Genomic DNA, 5,803 nt, shown 5'->3' on the forward strand with positions numbered 1-5,803 from the left:
GAACGTGGGAAAAAAAAAACAACAAAACAAACGAAAAAAGAGACAAAAAAACAAACATTTCAAACGGCGACCGTCCCGTTCCCGGGTTTCCCAAACCGATTCCCTTCGGTTTTCCGGGCGGGAGTCGCTGCCGCTCGTTTTGTAACGCCGCCGCTTCCTCCTTGTCTCGTGGGTTGTTTTTTGCCCCTTTTTTTCCTGATTTTTTTCCTCCCTCCCTTGGCTCCGTGGATGGTTAAAGCTTTTTTCTCCCTTTTCCAGAGACTTTGGCGAGGGCACCTTCAGTTCCCTGCGGGGAGATTTTGGGGGGCAGCCTGTGCTGATTGCGGGGGTGCCTCTGATCCCGGGGGGACAAATCCCTTTGGATCTGATTCCGGGGGGACAAATCCCTTTGGATCTGATTCCGGGGGGACAAATCCCTTTTGGATCGGATCCCAGGGGCACAAATCCCTTTTGGATCTCATCCTGGGGGGGACAAATCCCATTTGGATCTGATCCCGGGGGCACAAATCCCCTTTGGATCGGATTCCGGGGGGACAAATCCCTTTGGATCTGATCCCGGGGTGTCACCACCCTCCTGACCCCAGTCCCGGGGGTCACCTGTCCCCTGACCCCAATCCCGGGGGTCACATCCCCCTGTCCCCAATCCCGGGGGTCACATCCCCCTGACCCCAATCTTGGGGGTCACGTCCCCCTGACCCCAATCCCAGGGTGTCCCCTGACCCCAATCCCGGGGTGTCACCTCTCTCCTGACCCCAATCCCAGGGGTCACATCCCCCTGTCCCCAATCCTGGGGTGTCACCTGTCCCCTGTCCCCATTCCCAGGGGTCCCCTGTCCCCAATCCCGGGGGTCACGTCCCCCTCGGCTCCGCAGGAGGACCCCGGAGATGCCAGCCCTGAGCCCTGGGCTCCCGTCCCCATCCCGATGTCCCTGAGGTGACAGTCCCACACCAGGGGGTCCCTTGGTGTCCCCAGGGGTCCCCCGAGGTGACCAGACCCCCCACAGGTGTCCCCCAGGAGTGTCCCCGCTGTCCCTGTCCCCGTGGGGGGATGCGGTGGCTCCGGAGCAGAGAGAAGGTGCAGCCAGGCCGGGTGAGTGTCCCCACGGCTGTCCCCACGGCTGTCCCCACGGCTGTCCCCAGCCCCTGCATGCTCTGCAGCCACACCCACCTCTCCCTGTCACCTCTGTCACCCAGGGGTGGCACCCGTGTCCCCCAGGGACAGCGGAGAGGGTCCCTGTGGGGCACCCTGGGGGTGACAGGGGTGACACTGGGGGGTCCCTGATGTCCCCTGTGTCCCCAGGGGTGGCACTGGGGGGGTCTCTGATGTCCCCTGTGTCCCCAGGGGTGGCACTGAGGGGGTCTCTGATGTCCCCTCTGTCCCCAGGGGTGGCACTGGGGAGGTCCCTGATGTCCCCTGTGTCCCCAGGGGTGGCACTGGGGGGTCTCTGATGTCCCCTCTGTCCCCGGGGGTGGCACTGGGGGGTCCCTGATGTCCCCAGAGGTGACACTGGGGGGTCTCGGGGGTGTCGAGGACAACCCAAAGCAAGAAAATGAGCCGCGAGAAAACTCTCGATTTGCACTTCACCTTTCCCTTCCCAAACCTTCCCAAACCTTCCCAAACCTTCCCAAACCATCCCAAACCATCCCCTCCTTTCCCGTTCCCTCCTTTCCCGTTCCCTCCTTTCCCGTTTCCTCCCTCGCTGTTTTTTCATGGTTTCAGTGAATTTTGGTCATTCCCCTTTTCCTGACTTTGGGAATTTCCCTGATTCCTGCTCCTCTCCTGCAATTCCCAAGCGCCGCCTCCCCGATGGGAGGGGGGCCCCAAATCCCCCCAAAAAACCCCAAAAACCCCCCCAAAAACCCCCCAAAACCCCCCAGAGCAGGGGAGGGGGACACCCCAAATCCAGGGGGGTCCCAATTCCCAAATTCTCCCACCTGGAAACTTTCGGGGGACCCCTCCCCTAAATTGGGAGCCCCGCCCACCCCATGAACTGGGGGGACCCCGAAATAGCAGGAGGGACCCCCAATCCCAACCCCAAATCCTGCGGCCATTGGGGCCCCCCTCTGCAGCCCCCTCCCCGAATTCAGTGAGCACTTACCCTGGGGGACGTGGGGTCGGACCCCCAAAATCCCCCCAGAGGCAAAAAAAAAATATTAATTGGGGTTTATTCTGTTTTTTGGGGGGGCGGGGGGGGTTTATATCGAGACATGGGGAATTTTGGGGTGTTTCCTTTGGCTTTGACCGTTTCCAGCTGTTTTCCCCTTTCCCCCTTTTTCCAGGTCCCTCCCCAAAATCCTCGCCCCGGGAGCACTTTGACAGGTCGGGTTTTTGGGGCTAAAACCTGAATTTTGGGGTTATTTTAGGGGTTTATTTTACTTTGGAGGGGGTCACTCCCCCTCCGTCCCCCGGGGGTCCCCCCAAGTGCCACTGTCCCCCCCCAGGGCCCCTGGGCCGAGTTCTAATGAGAAAATTAATTAAAAAAAAAAAATTCTTTAAAAAAAATAAAAAAAGGGATTTTTCACCCACGAAAATGGTGAAAACCTTGGGAAAAAAAAAAAAAAAAAAAAATAAATCCCGAACCCAAGTGCAATAGGGGGGGGCCCGGGGGGGCCGAGCTCTTGGTGCTATAATCAAATTGGGGGGTTTTTGTCACCCCTCCCTGGGGGGTCTCAGCCCCGGGGGCTGCGGGCAGTTCCCCCCCCCCCAAAAAAAAAATGATCCCGGGCAGTTCCCACCCCCCAAAAAACGACCCCCGACCCAAACCCAGTCCCCAGCCCCAGAACCGACCCCCAAAGTGACCCCAAACCCATTCCTGGGACAGGGGGGGGACATTCCCACCCCCGGGGTGACCCCGGTGACCCCAGGGTGACCCCAGGGTGACCCCGGGGTGACCCCAGGGTGACCCCAGGGTGACCCCAGGGTGACCCCAGGTGACCCCAGGTGACCCCAGGGTGACCCCAGGCTCCTGAGCAGTTCCCACCCCCCAAAGTGAGTCCCCCCAATCCCGAGGGTGACCCCAAACCGGTCCCGGGCAGTTCCCCCGCCCCGTTCCCGGAATTCCGGGGGGGGTTTGGATTCCGGCCCCCCTCCCCCTCAGCATAGGTTTATCCCTATTTTTATTATTATTATTATTATAATTATTATTATTTTTTGGCTTGTCCCTCCTCTCCCCCCCCCGCCGCCCCCAGGGCTGTGATATCCCAGAAAATTCCCTTTTTTTATTCCCCCTCCCACCCCCCGGCTCCAAACTTCAAGGATTTTTCCTGCTTTTTTTCCGGCTAGGGGTAGATCCGCTTGTGAAAATGCTTTTTTGGGGTTTCTGTTTCGGGGGAGGGGAGGGTTTTTTTTTTTTTTTTGGTTCCTCCAAAGGCATTTCCCATTCCCAATTCCCGCCCCCGATTCCCGATCCCGCCCCGTTTGCTTCCGCTCTCGCTGCCGATATAACCAGGACTCATCCGTGTATATAAAACTTGAGCTGTTTCTTGACACATTAAAAAGGTGATTAAAAAAAAAAAGAGAGAAAAAAAAACCCAAAAAAAAGGACAAAAAAAATAAAAAAGGACAAAAAAAAAAAGGACAAAAAAAAAAAAAAAGGACAAAAAAAAAAAAGAAAAAAAAGGTTGAAAAGAAAAAAAGGTTGAAAAGAAAAAAAAAAATCCGCCAAAAAAAAAAAAAAGCCAACCAAACCTGTACATTGTGTAGAAAAAAAATGAAAAAAAAGGAAAAAAAAAATTTAAAAAAAGGAAAAAAAAAAAACCGAGAAAACAACAAAAAAAAAACTATGGAAAACCGGCAAAACCCTTCCCGGGAAGCGCCGGGAAGGACCCGCCTGGGTGTTGTGGAAGTGTCACGTCCGTGTCGTGTGACCTGGTGTGTGTGACATGAACCGTGCAAGGAGGGGGGGGCCGGGGGCGGCTCCGGGACCCCCGGGCCCCATCCCCAAATCTGTGCCTTTCACACGGGGCGGCACCGGGACCCCCGGGGGGGCCGAGATCCCTGTTCCTGTATTTGCACTGTTTTTATTCTGGATTGGCTTCCCGACAATACACGGCTCCAACAAGCCCCCGGCTGCGCCTCTTCCTCTCCCCCCACCCAAAAAAAAATACCCCCAAAAAAATAAAAATTCCCTCCTCGGGAGCGTGGGGACGGGGCGGGAAATTCGGGATGGGAAAGGGAAATTCGGGATGGGAAAGGGAAATTCGGGATGGGAAAGGGAAATTCGGGATGGGAAAGGGAAATTCGGGGTGGGAAAGGGAAATTCGGGGTGGGGAAGGGAAATTCGGGATGGGAAAGGGAAATTCGGGATGGGAAAAGGGTGGGATGGGAAAGGGAAATTCGGGATGGGAAAGGGAAATTCGGGATGGGAAAGGGAAATTCGGGATGGGAAAGGGAAATTCGGGATGGGAAAGGGTGGGAAAGGGTGGGATGGGCCCCAAAATTCCAGGATTTCAGCCCCGTTTTCCAGATTTTGCACCCAAGTGTTTTAATTTCCTGGCCAAATTTGGGGAGGGGGGTTTGGGGAAAGTTTCCAGGATTTCAAGCCCAGTAAAAAAAAAAAAAAAAAAAAAAAAAAAAAAATTGAAGGTTTTAGGCCCAATTTCAGGTCAAAACGGTGGGATTTGGGTCTCAGTTTGCAGGGTTTTAATTCCCCATGTTTCCGGCCCGGTGTGGAATTGTGATCTGAACTTGCAGGATTTCAGTTCTGGATTGGGGCCAAACTTTGAGGATTCCGGCAGAAATCTGGGATTTCAGCCGCCGTTTGCAGCGTTTGACCCCCAGCTTCTGCCCTCAGCCCCAGAATTAGTGATTTAATCCCAATTTCCAGGGGTTTGGCCCCAGCTGCAGGATTTAAATCCCATTTCTGTCCTCAGCCCAAATGTCGGGGATTGTGGCCCCCCGTCTCTGGGGTTTGGTCCAGATCTGGACCATTTCAGCCCCAAATCCGCAGGATTTTAACCCAGTTCTGGCTCGGGGTGGGGGCGGGTGGAAATGGGGCTTTTTGCACAAATTTAAGGGGTTTTCCCCATTTTTTTTTTCCTCTTTTCCATCGGGTTTGAGCTCGGGGCCGATGGCGAAGTGGGGGGCGGGGAGGGGGCCAGGACCCCCCGATTTTTGAAGAAAGGCTTAAAAATAAAACGAATTTAAACTTCGGCCCTTGGCAATAATTATTTAATTAGGAGAGGGATCCTTTGCTGGGAGGAGACCCCAAATCCAGGTGGGGCCCCCCTTTTCCCTCCCCATTCCCCCCAAAAACCTCCAGGACACGGGGACAGCGGCTTCGGTGTCCCCGCCCCCGACCTGGGGGTGACAGGGACCAGATTTGCTACAAAAAAGAGTTTTTATTCGCCAAAAAAGGACCCCGAAATTGGGGATTTGTTGTGTACAAAGACCCCCGGGGAGGGGGGAGGCACCGGCGGCTGGGGAGGGGACAGGGAGGGGACAAGGACCCCCAGGAGGGGACAGGAGGGGACAGGGACCCCCGGGAGGGGACAGGGACCCCCGGGAGGGGACAGGGAGGGGACAGGGACCCCCGGGAGGGGACAGGGAGGGGACAGGGACCCCCAGGAGGGGACAGGGACCCCCGGGAGGGGACAGGGAGGGGACAGGGAGGGGACAGGGACCCACGGGGGGGGACACGGGGGGGTCGGGGATTGACGTGGGGAGCTGGGGGACACTTGGGGGACACGGAGGGGGACACGGAGGGGACAGGATGGCCTCGGGGACCCTCCGGGACGGACGTGGGGGACCCTCGGGATGGATTTTGGGGACCCCGCGGTGGACACGGGGCGCTCGGGGACGGCAG

The sequence above is a fragment of the Sylvia atricapilla genome, chromosome 30 (assembly GCF_009819655.1).
Source record: "Sylvia atricapilla isolate bSylAtr1 chromosome 30, bSylAtr1.pri, whole genome shotgun sequence".
In the NCBI taxonomy this organism is placed as follows: domain Eukaryota; kingdom Metazoa; phylum Chordata; class Aves; order Passeriformes; family Sylviidae; genus Sylvia; species Sylvia atricapilla.